This window comes from Peromyscus californicus, unplaced genomic scaffold, assembly GCF_007827085.1.
Source record: "Peromyscus californicus insignis strain IS unplaced genomic scaffold, ASM782708v3 Scaffold_3__1_contigs__length_106647218, whole genome shotgun sequence".
Lineage (NCBI taxonomy): Eukaryota > Metazoa > Chordata > Mammalia > Rodentia > Cricetidae > Peromyscus > Peromyscus californicus.
The window spans coordinates 14,939,316-14,952,437 of record NW_026294551.1 but is presented as its reverse complement, the minus strand read 5'-3'; positions in this window follow the sequence as shown (position 1 = coordinate 14,952,437).

Genomic DNA, 13,122 nt, shown 5'->3' with positions numbered 1-13,122 from the left:
AAAACCCAGTGGCATATTTAGTTTTTGTTGTTTTGGGTTTTTTGGAGAAGCAACGCTTACAGCTTGTTTTTAATGTTAATTTCATAGTATGGTTTTGTTGTTGTTGTTGTTTTTGGTTTTTTTGTTTTTGTTTTTTAAACAAATCATGAAGCTGAAAAATTTTTAGGATTGTTGGTGCTTAGTAGACTTGATAACTATTTTAAAACTGCGTGAATTTAGTGAAAAAAAAATCTTCTTTCTCATTCTGCATGTGTAAGTGTTTGTAGCCTGGCCCCTCCTCCAGGGCAGAAAGAACTGTGCCGACTAAAGGTTTGGGTTTCTTTTCCTCCAGTGAAAATTTTGGTACCTTATTTGATGTTTACATTAAGATATGACATTACACATGGCAATTCTAAGATTTTTCTAGTTGTTCTGTGTGAGGAAGATCATAAAAGAACAGTGTTTGTCCAAAAATCGATCAAATCTAGGGCATGTTTCGTATCTTTTGATTCTTCAGGAATTCCCCCTTGAACTCACTGAACATAAAAAATTTAAACAACTGTCTGCAGTAGTCTGCAGCCCGACAGTTGTGAATGAATGTGGAAAGGGAGGAAGAGGCTGTCCTTTCCATGTGTTCTTTGACACATTTGAAGTAATGAATGTTCTTATCGGTTCCTGATCTAGTAGTTCTGATCTTGTATTTCTGAGATGTCTTGAGACTACAATATATCTTTTTTTTTTCTTTTTAAATTAAGATGAGGCCAGGGGATATTTCAAAAGAGCCAACCTTCCTGATGATCATTCGAGCACAATTTTCTGGAAGACTCTTTTGAGAGAACTTTTTTAACTGGGTTGAAAGTGGCAAGGGGAAGGTAGAATTACTACATCTGTATGACTAGGGGTTAGTCTGTGGCGGCCATCTATGGCCTCCTGGAACCCCTAGACAACGTGGGATAAAAGGCTGCATTGGTTAAGGGCTAGCCAACTCTAGACCAATGATGCAGCCTCTCTAATTCAGTTCCACCTTTGTGCTCAGGGCTGAGCCATTGGTACCTGGCTTCCTGTCTCAGGCTGACCACCTCTTTTGAGGTGGCAGATGTGGACCCACAAACTGGAGATGCGTTAATGGATAGTACAAATCACAGCAGGGGAGTGGATCTAGTGAGCCAGGGTACCACACTCTCTGCATGATGTGACATCATCACATTGCTGGGCATGTTTTAGGCTGAACAAGACAACTTTTGCCACAGGCCTCTGTGTTTTCTAACTGTGTGCCCAAACAAGAAGTAGGACTCCCCCATGATGAGGCTGTACGTCCCATCGGTGATAGCCCCCACTCCCACACTTGCCCACCCCCACACATGCAGACACACGGGACAGCAGCACATGCTGGGGCAAGTGTTCAGAGCCATTTTGCTAATTCAGACAGAACTATACTGTTTTGGTTCCCCTCTCATGAGCAGATTATTGCCTAGTTTTCTGTTTCTCATACTTGAACCTTTAAAAAATGTCAGTTTGTAAATTATTTATGTTTAGTTAAGGTCACATGTGCTGTGCCCTGTCATCTTCTGTAAAGACACTGATGGTAGGACACCTTGGGCGAGGAGCCCATCGGAGTGCAGTGACATTCTCAAAGTGGTTATTTCTAAGAAATGACACTAGCTACTTACTTGTGACTGCTGCGTTGTGAATGTCTGAGTATTCCCATCTCTGTCTTGATTCTGCCAGCTAGTAGAGGATTTGTCTCTGTGTTTTCCTGTTCTGTATACAGGCTTATTTTAACCCTACTCCCCGATTTCCAGTGTCTGTCTTCCCATCCGGGCTCAAAGGAGCCTGTTACTCATGACCAGCAGCATCTAGTAACAGTCTTCGGCAGATCCCACCAAAAGAACCATTGTGAATTCTCCCTGCTGGCTCTTCGCTGTTACTTGGCTAGTGTTAGCAGGGTTAGTCAGTGTCATGAAAATAGCTTATTTCATTTCTCAGATTGAACTTTAGAGCTCAGACAGAACATGCACACATATGTGTGTGTGTGTATATATATGTGTGTGTGTTTGTTTACATACATAAGCACACCCTCTTTTTTTTTTTTTTTTAAAGAAAACTTGATAGCTCTGTGAACTTGATAGCTCTGTGAACTTGATAGCTCTGTGATGCCCTTTTCTTCTGGATGGATTTCTCCTGAGGTCATTTTATGATTTCTTTGTTCTTTTGATCAGTGGAGTTTCCCTGTCCCTGCCAGTACTGATTTTAGTCATTTCACTACAACTTGAAGTATTTCTTTCCCTCCCTCTCTCCCTTCCTTCCTGCATCTTTTTCTTTCTTTCACTCTTTTACATGATCATTCATAGTGTTCATGCTAAGTTTGATCCCCCTTCCCCTCTTGATTGAAAAATAAATTCCTGTTGAGAGTTGATCAACCTCATGCACTGTATCCTGGATTTTTTTCTGGTGTGTTTTTCAAAGAAGTCCGTTCTAGCTCTGTCATTGCTATAATATCTTGTCCTTGCTCAATCAGTAGTTAATTATTGACCATTCAAACTAACGACCTCGGCCTTCCCATCTTGACACAGACATGCTTTCTGTGTGGGCGGGCCATGTTGTATGAGGAAAACATCAAATTGTCTGGTGTGGGTTCTTTTGCTTTTGTTTTATTCTAATCAAGATTCTAGGATAAGTTCAGGTTTGGTCTGAGCATCAACTGATCTTTTCTGCTCAGAGAACAAAATAAGCAGAAATCTTGTGGAATAAGCATTACCCAATTAAACATAAAGCCTGTTTATGTAAGAGGTTTCCTTGTGTCTGAAGGCACTGAAGTTCTGAAGAAGCTGTGTCTTTCTAACCTTGAGCTCGTGTGTTGTGTTATGTTGCATAGTGTAGTTGATAGTTCTGTTTGATATGTTTCATTTGGAGAGCAAACTGAAAACATAAAAGAACATATCTCTAGCCACTGTGACTAAGAGTCAGGATATGAAAACAATTTTAGGTTAAATCTGAGTATTTCAACTATGGTCGTGGAAAAAGTTAGATTTCCTAAAATAGTTGATTTTTTAGGAGAAAAAATCATTGTGTGAAAGAATCATTGCATAGTGGAGAGTTTTGTTAATAGAAAAATTCTATAAAAACATAAGATTAAAACTTCCCATATAGTAAAATATATACATTGCTGCTTTAAAATATTTAGGCTGTTCATCCCTCCCCACCCACCTGTCGACTTCCTCACGGCTAAGCTTGTCTTTTCTTATCAAATAGACAATGTTTGCCTTTCCCTCAACATATGAAGACCATCACCCTGTGTATCTTTTTCTTCTGGGTACAAATGTCCTGGGAGATCACTTGTCCTTTGATCGATATTCATACTGCCTAGAAATGAGAAGAAGGGTGAGTGATGCTTCAGCTAGGACTTCTTGTTCAGAATAGCCCTCCGGATGTCCCCCTCCGGATGTCCCCCCTCCGGATGTCCCCCTCTGGATGTCCCCCACGGTATCATGTACCCAGACGGAGTACGCATCATGTCGGCTTCACATTTCCCTCTGAGACTTGACAGCAAGACTGCTAAGTTCACACTCGGCCAGTTTCATCCCTGTTTAATTAGCAACCCCAAGACCACTGAAAGGGGGAGATTTTTGCTAGCATTTGACATTCTAATAAGATATCAGAAAGTGGTATTATGTCATCAACTCGAAGCTAGAATGTCAGGTTAGACAGGTTTTGTTTTTGTTTTTTAAGTTTTAGTGTAACATTCAGACATTTGAACCTACTGGAATTACCTACTTTAGAGTGATCTTTAAAAAAACCTTCCCTGTTTAAAAAATGTTTTGTAAGGGAGGTACCTAATAGAATCGAGACTTTGACTTGTAAGCCTTGGGGAAATCCCAGCCCGTTTATACAGGGGTACCCTGAATCTTTCCGAAATAGGTTTCCAGAGAAAGCCCACGTGTCTTGTAGTTTCAGTCATCAGAGTGGTAGATCAGACTTTACTTGCAATTTGTTCAACAGAGAGATTTTATTTTGATACAAATATTAAACATAAAGCATAGTAAGTTTTATATCATTCTATGAGTTCATTAAACAATATTATGAGATTTTCAGTATGTTTTTGGGGTCTTTTTGGCTATTTCTACCTCTGTACTTTATTTAGCATACTAGCATGTGGCTGCCTGCCTTAGAATGATGTATGGGAGGGGGAATCAATATTACCTTTTAAGAAATTTTTGATTTTTATGGGATAATTGTTTTACTATTTTAATGTTTGAAAGTGAAGGGGGAATGGGTGGCAGATTACATACAGTGATAGCTATTTACAAATCTATCGTATATTAAGATTTTAGAATTGTGAGCAAGATCGAGCAAAAAAGAAAAAAAGTGATTGTGAAGCTGAAGGCAGCCTCAGCTCTCCCTGGACGGGCTGCTGAAGTGCAGGTTGCTGTACCCACCCGCAGGGTGGCCACACAGCTGTCCAGGGGGTGCACTTTGAAGACCACTGGTCTAGAGAAAGTCAGGGGGTCCTCATCTCTTTACTCTTGGGTCATTTTAGTCATCCTGACACCACAAGTGGCCCATCCATGGAAAAAGCTCTCTCTACCTTTGGGGTCTCTGCTGTGTCTCCTTATTAGGATGCAGGGGTGCTTTCATTTCTAGGGTGAGTTTGTTGTTAGGGGACGCAGCTGCCTGGCTGTCGTCTGGAAGCTGTGCATTTGTGGGATGTGCTTAGAGTCAACCTTGGTCCCTACACTTGGGAGGGAGACAGAATTGTGGAAAGAAGCCATCAGATGCCCCAAGAGTGCATTTGCACTTATTGAGGCTCTTAGTGCAGGAGTCCCTGTCCTAGGGTAGCAGTGACATGGAGCCTCAGAAACTTTGGGTAGTCCCCAGTTAATGGAGTCGATAGCTTTTCATCTTTTTTTCTTCTTTGTCTTCTTTGGTATGTGTGTTGGGGGCGAGGGCAAAGAATTTACTTTCATATTATATGTTTCTCAGGTTAACAAAGTTATTTTGAGTTCTCTGCCATGCCAGCAGGTGTTAGGGAGAGCATGGGTGTGTATGTGGCAGAAAAGAAGCAATCGTTTCTGATTCCCTTGCTACCTTGAAGAACTTTGTATGTTTGTAGAAGAATTGAGGGGAACACACCCCCTCCACAGCATGAGTGACGCCTAAGTCATAGCAGACATGGATGAGCAAGTTATTTTTGAGAAAGAAACTTCCTACAGCATAATAAACCTGACAGGTCTTTGGATGTTTTCACATTTGTGTATTGTGTTCCATGTTTAGCCTGGGCTACAGCTCTATGGGTACTGGGCTCTGCTTCTTGTGTTTAGTTTGGCTTTGAATTTACTGTTACTAGCAAGAAAATGAATCTATGTTTAAGGTAATAGAATGTAGAACAACATAGGCGTAGAAGTATAATACACAGTGGCCATCCTAGAGCGCACAGTTTTCGAATTTTTACCCCCAGTACTTACTGCCTGAAAGGCCCGGGAAGCTTTGGCTGCAGGTTGCGGGTGTGTGTGTTCAGCACTGCTTCCTCAACGCACCCCCAGCTCCTAAGGGACTTTGGTTTATTTGCAATTTGTCTTGCATGATAACCCTTTGTATCTTTAGGGAGGTCAGAGGACTCTTTCATCCAGGTTAAAGTCCCAAAGTGTCAAATATACTTGAGACTGTTTCTCACCAACACCCCTTCCCACGCACACACGGAGGAACGGTCCTCGATTTTTATGTATCAGGACCTCACCTGCTCCTATAAATCTGTATATGACATTATGTACATCAAGTACTGTATCTGGTTTCTGTGCCCGCCATCTGACCTGATTGTTTGAAACCCATAAAGGTACTGGTTATATGTGATAGTTGCATCCCAGGGGAATAGAGTGGTTCAAATACTTTCTCTAAATTATAAAGCTAATGGGGTTTGCATTTTAGTAGAGTCCTAATATTAGTGACACAGGATCTTTCTTTTTACTGTTTAAAAAAAAAAAAACAATTCTCTAAATGTGGTCAGTGATGGATAGGATCAGTCACGTGGTAGATTCATTCTGGGTCTTCTATTGGAAAAGCCTTCATAAGGGAGGCCATATATAAAACCACCCTGGTCCATTTGTGTTACAAGTACCACTTATGCAGCATCTAATTAAGCATAATCTACGGCAAAAGTAATAGCAATGACTATGTTCCTTTGCAGTATATCATACCTCATCTGGGAGGCCCTAATACCTGAAGAGTTTATTCTTAAAAGTAAAGATGATTTTGTACATTAAGATAACCCCCAAAGCTGTCCTCCAAGGCTTTTCTTTTCTCCTTTCTTCCTTTCCTCACTTGGGTTTTGGAGTCCCTTAGCTTATGCTACTTCCTTAAGACATGTTTTGAGCCCGGGAGTCTATGGTGTGATCATTGTCAGTGAAGTTCTTTTGTTTTAAAAAGATTCATGGTAACACAAAATGTATTTTACTGCTACAACTAAAATGTATTTATAATAAAATGCCTTTTTAACAATTCAGAGTGTTTATTTTGTGTGGACTTTCTTTCTTCTCCTCCCAAGCCTACAAGTGTTGGAGAGGTTAGCGTACACAGAAGCGGTAAAGCTCATGGAAGGAGGGCCCAGTGTCAAGAAGTAAGGCTGTGACTTTGCAGAGAGCTGGGACACAAATCACCAACTTCAGCAGTAGCAAAAGCCGTTAAGGCGTAAATAATGTCACCTGGAATGTTAAAGGCAACATAGCAAGAAAACGAGCCTTCTTCAGGGTGCCATTCTCTGGATCAGAACTTATTTATTTTTAGCAAATGTTCTGAATTACTCTTTTTTTATTTTATTTTTCTTTATTAAATTTTCTACTCACTCCTCATGCTATCCACAGACCCCCCTCCTCCCTCCTCCCACCCCCAGCCCTCTCACCCAAGCTACCTTTCATCCCCACATCCCCCCAAATCGAGGTCTCCCATGGGGGATTCAGCAGAGCCCAGCTCACTGAGCCTAGTCAGGTCCAAGCTCCTTCCCACTGCACCAAGGCTATGCAAGGTGTCACACCACAGGCACTGGATTCCTAGAAGCCTGCCCATGCACCAGGGACAGATCCCGATCCCCCTGCCTGGGTGCCCCCCAAACAGTTCAAGCCAAACAACCATCTTCCGTGTCCAGAGGGCCTAGTCCAGTCCCATGGGGACTCCACAGCCACCAGTCCACAGTTCTCTGAATTACTCTTAACAGGTCTTGTAGTCATTAATACCAGGCTTGTGTGGCTCAGAATTCGAGAGCTCATTAATCTAGTATACACTGATATATTAAAGTAGGGCTAGTACTACACCTCACAATTACACAGAGGATTGCCCCGAACCCATCTTGGAGAAATGTTGGCCTCTGTGATGATGCAGCTTCGAGAAGCATTAGAACTTGCAGACTGCTTCCTGTGTCATATTTTCTATTTAACGCCCCATTAATGTGGTGCTGCTAGTCCAGCTTGACTACACCATGCTTCGGGGCTGCTATTGTGAATGAGGTGGCTGGCCTTTTCCAGGGACAACAGCTTATAATCCATTGCACTGTATCTATTTGGTTAACAAAAATTTTTAGATTATTTTTGGGGTGCGAGTGTTTTGACTGCATGTATGTCTGTACTATGTGTGTGCCTGGTGTCTGTGGAAGTCAGAGTCGGATCCCCTGGAACTGGTGTTATGGATGGTTGTGAATTACCATGTGGGTGCTGGAATCTAAACCCATTCTCTGCAAGAGCAGCCAACGCTCCCAACCTCTGGCTCCTCCATTGCAGATAGACATTTTGCTTTGTGTTGCCTAGACAGGGTGGACATCCATCTCTGAATTTTAAAAAGAAAAATGTTTTTTTTTCCCATACAAGTGTGGTGGATTCGGAGGCTCCTCGTGTTATGCTCTCTGCAGAAGCAATCCAAGGACGCTGATTGATGAAGAAGCAAGATGACTCTTAGGGGGTTAATTTTAATAGACATTGTAACCTTCTTTCCTCAGAACAGCAAGGTGGGAAATCCCACAGAACCCAGATGGAAGGCTAGCTGGTGTGTGTGTGTGTGTGTGTGTGTGTGTGTGTGTGTGTGTGTGTGTGTGTGTGTGTGTGTGTGTGCTGTTGCTGCTCTTGGTAAATCTAGAACACTCAAGCAGTTCTTAGCCTGTTACTGATCCTGCTGCTTGAATTATGTGGTTATGTCTCAACCAATCAACTCCCTATCAGAAGTCCTTAGGATTTGAAGAACTAGTCATTGCATGGCCTTACCTCCTGTTTACCCACCAACAGTAGCTGTTTACCTTTCTGGTCTAAGCCATTCTCTGAACAATTACAGTGGTTCTCCAATACAGCATTTTTTAAATTTTATTTTTTTTTAAATTTTATTTTCTTTTTTGAGACAAGGTTTCACTATATAGTGCTGGCTTGGGACTCACAGAGATCCACCTTCCTCTGCCTCCAGAGTGCTGGGATTAAAAGTGTGTGCCACCACATCTGACGTCATGAATGTCCTATATTTTTTAACTGGATGTTTGAAGACTCTAAATTCTTTTGTTTTAAAAGCTCTCTTTCCATGTATGAGTGACGGAGAGCACGTATGTGTGTGTGTGTGTGTGTGTGTGTAGATCAGAGGACCACCTTGCTGTCTGTCCTCACCATCTTCTCTTGGAGTTGGTCTCTCATTCACCACTTCCCATGCCAGGCTAACTTTCAGGGGTCCTGTCTCCACCTCACATCTCACCACAGAAGCATTGGGATTACAGATGCATGCGAGGGCGTCCAGCTTTAAATGGGTTCTGGATTCCGAACCCAGGTTCTCACTCTTCCATGACAAGTATTTTACCCACCGATCTATCTCCCCAGCCTCAAGCTCCCCCGCCCCCCGGTAATGGGGGGGTCTGACCCAGGGACTTGTGAATACTATGAGCGCACTCTACCAACTCACTCCCCATGACCAGGTACCAAATCTTGATCTGGAGTAAGAAACACCCCCAGGCTACACAGACCATTCACTGAAGGACATTAGCTCACTGGAGCATGTGGCACTAGCAGGCCATGCATTTCTCCCCGATTCCCGCTACCTTGCTAAAAACCATTCGATTACACTCCTAAAGCTAGACACCAAGGTCTAGTCCCTTATTTGGCCACTTCTTCCTCCTGAGGCTAACCACCAAGGTCCAGCTACTAAAGTGTTGGTATTCAGCAATCAAAAGCCCCCTTTGGCTCACCTAATTAACATGTCTGTAGCTTAAGTTTTCCTGCCTGGCCCACAGTCAGGACAAATCTCTATCACCCTCCAGTCCCACAGCCGTCAGACCCAACCAAGTAAACACAGAGACTTATATTGGTTACAAACTGTATGGCCGTGGCAGGCTTCTTGCTAACTGTTCTTACAGCTTAAATTAATCCATTTCCATTAATCTATACCTTGCCACATGGCTCGTGGCTTACCAGCATCTTCACATGCTGTTTCTCATCATGACGGCTGGCAGTGTCTCTCTGACTCAGCCTTCCACTTCCCAGCTTTATTCTCCTCCTTGTCCCGCCTACACTTCCTGCCTAGCCAATGGCCAATCAGTGTTTTATTTATTGACCAATCAGCAACACATTTACCATACAGAACATCCCACAGCAATCCTGTTTCCTCAGACTGGATGCTTCTGTGTTCTCATCCGAATGGGTCTCAGCTGAACTGCTTCTTTCTCGAAAGCCTGAATGCTTAACCAGCCAAAAGCTTAACCAGCCAAATGCTTCTAGTTTCTGGTCCTCATGCCTTATATACCTTTCTGCTTTCTACCATCCCTCCCTGGGATTAAAGGCTCGCTTTCTGGGATTAAAGGCGTGAGTCACCATGCTTGGCTGTATCCTTGAACACATGGATTTCTGCCTCTGGAATGCTAGGATTAAAGGCGTGTGCGACCACTGCCTATCCTAAGTATCTAGTGGCTTTTCTGTTCTCTGACCCCAGATAAGTTTATTAGGGTACACAATATTTTGGGGAACACAATACCACCACAAAACCCTGTCTCGAAAAACCAAAACCAAAAACAAAAAAACCCCCACCTCATCCTAACACAGGGTTTCCCCCTGTATCTTTATAAACCGCCTTTTTCCTATGGGCCATGTCTGTCTCCTCTATCCAGAGGCAGTCCCTTGTCCTTCTGGGACAAATGCCCCTCCTACCTCTCCCTGCTCCCTTCCCCTTCTCCCTCGTCCTCCGTCTCCTGTCTTTGTCTCTTGTCCCTGCCCTCTGTCCCTCTGGGGCAAATACATCTCTTTTGTGCTGAGAACTTGGTCTGAGGACTTTGTCTTGGGGTCCTGAGCGATACTTTTCCTTGTACTCACCCTGTGCACCCCGGGAAGCTCCTGGCTTGCTTAGTTCCCTACTTGGCTCCTGCACTGTGCCCTTTCAGCCCTTGTAACCCTGGCCCCCCCAGGCTGCTCTGGGATGCTCTACTTACTAATCAAGACTAGGTAAATTCCAGTGCTCCAGGTCCCCCCACCCCGCTTGACCAATGCTCCCCTTCTCAGTGCTTGCGGTGAGATCTTGTCAGTCTTTGTAGTAAAGTTAAGAGTGTGTGAGCTCTGGATGGTAGAGACCGTGTCCTTCAGGAGTGTTTGCTGAGTGGGATGCTAAGGTTTGGTGGGAAGAACAGTTAAGAAATTCCACCACCACCACCACCACACACTTGACTGGCCACACTGTGGGCAGATGACAGCCCCTCCGCAAGAGGGATGACCAGGGCTGAAGAAGGAATAGAAAGCTGGGATGTCCCCACTCACTCTGTGCAGCTTCAAGTGGCGACAGTAGAAGTTCCCCAAGTTACTTTCTGTCCTACTGGGTGTCACAGAACATTTTCTTTCACAGTTTCACTGAGGCTATGCCCGTTTTGACGGATGCCCCCTCCTTTAGCATAGCCTGGTATATGGGCACATGGTGCACACCTATGGTGATCATGCAGAGTCCTGAAATGTGATAAAATTCCCCATTTGTCTAAAGCTCTGGCTGATGTGGAATCCACAGAGGGTGGTAATGAACTTGGCTAGAACGTGCAGCTTGTGAAGCCTACAGTCTAACCTCCCCCTCGGCTCATTAAACCTGAGGCTTTGCCAATCGATTTAAACATTTTCAGGAGACTGTTGCTAATCCCCCAGTACAAAGTGGCACTGGCTAATTGTGGGTAGTTGATCTAGAGGAGATAGTAATGGACTCTGAGGGTGGATGTGGCTGGCTGAGTGATCACAGGGAACCAGAGGAAAAGGCAACTTGTGTGGTATTTGCTCCCTAATTAAAAAGAAGCGCAGATGGCAGGCTGTCTGGATGTGGGTGGGTGCCTAAGAATATGGGTCATAGACCTTGCAGAGGAGATTCTAGGAATATTCCAATTAGTACTGAAAGCTTGCTTTCTCTCCCTCAGCAATGGTTTTCTATGTAGTCCAGGCTAGCCCTCAAACACATGTACTCCTTCTGACTCAGTCTCCCAGATTATGAGCATGTGCCACAATGCCCAGCAAGTATTGTTTTCTATACATGGAGTCGGGGGAACTAAAAGAGAAATGAAGTCACAGGAATAGGGGTCTTCTCTTTGTTCCTGATGTTCGTAAGGCTAACCAGAAGTGATCGCTCTAGGCCAAGGTCTTTTTAAAGAGATGATCTTGTAGAGTTAGTCTCCTTAGTTCTGCGACCAAGTTTAAAGCAAGTTCCATCACCTGGGACAAAGCAACAGATGACTAGAAAGTCAGGAAATAGACTTTAGCTTGTGGGAGCACCTGTATTTCTCAAGGTGTTAGGTCTGGACGAGTATGTCCCATAGACCCGTGGGCTAAAGGCACAGTCTCAAGCCTATGGTACAACTGGACATGGTGGACCCTTTAAGAGATGGGACCTAGTTTGAGGTCTTTAGGTCACTGGGAGCATATCATTGTAGGAAATTATGGGTAATTCCTAAGAAGGTGAGTGAATCTGACTTGATGTGTTGTTCCACCATAAATATAAAGTAAAGGGGATGATCAGTCATGTAAAGCCTCCAAAACTGTGGGCCAAAACACTTTCATCTTTGTAAGTTGATTTATCCAAGATATTTGTTGCGGTAACGGAAAGCTGACCAATTTGAGGTGAACCTACAGGCAGTCTAGTACAATGATTCCTGTGGTTGGCTCACTAACAGGGTAGAGGATCAACTGTTTTGAAAAAAGAAAAAAAAAAGATTGTGATCTAGTATAATTAAAGGTGGTTTTGTACCTCTGTCAAAGCTCTTAGGAAATCTGTCTGTACTGAATGCTTCTGCCGGTGTGCTCTAGCTTGGAAAATAATTCCATCTTACATCTCTGGAGCCCTGAGTTCCTCTGTGGAGAACGAAGCTGGCTTGGTGTTATTGATCTGACTCAAGCGTGTGTGTATGGAATCCACTGTGGTGACAGAGACAGCAGGGGCTGGATACCTGGAGTGGGAAGGAGTCCTTTCAAACTCTTGTCTTGCTTCAAAGGACTCTCTGTGCTCCGTCTCTCTTCCTCATGGCGTTCTTGCAGGAACTGTGCCGTACCCAGTCTCCCTTGTGGACAGCACGTTCTAATTCATGGACTAGGCTCACAGCCCGTCCTGAGGCTTTGCAAACTAGACACCGCAGGATTTGGGGAAACGATCAGTGTAAGGAAGGTCCTAGCTACTACAATGATTCTGAGGAAATGTGGGCCTTGTCTTCAAAGAGCTGTAAAATCAGGAAGGCCGAACTGTGCCAAGATGGGTTAAATATGAGGAATATGAGCAGAGCACCAAGAACAAAAGGAGAGAGGCATGAATGTCATGTAAGGGATCGGAGAAGATGCCACCTCACGTCGTCTGATCCGGCTCCTGCAGAGTAAGTAGGACTTCTGTAGGCTCCACAGGTACCATCCCCATGACCCTCTGAGTGTCCACAGGATGCTCTCAAACCTCAGAGACCGTCCATAAAGCCACTCAGCACTGAAAAACAAGGAAGTAACCTCTCTCTCACTGTGCCCTCACTCACACAGTACCCAACCATAGCGTGCCTCCCATTTCCTCCATGTCTGACTGGCAAATTCCCCTCTTCTCAGATTCTTCCCCCTAGTTTCTCTCTCTTCCCGGAAGTCCTGCCTATCCTCTCCTACCTAGCTACTGGCCATTCAGCTCTCTATTAAATCAATCGCAAGG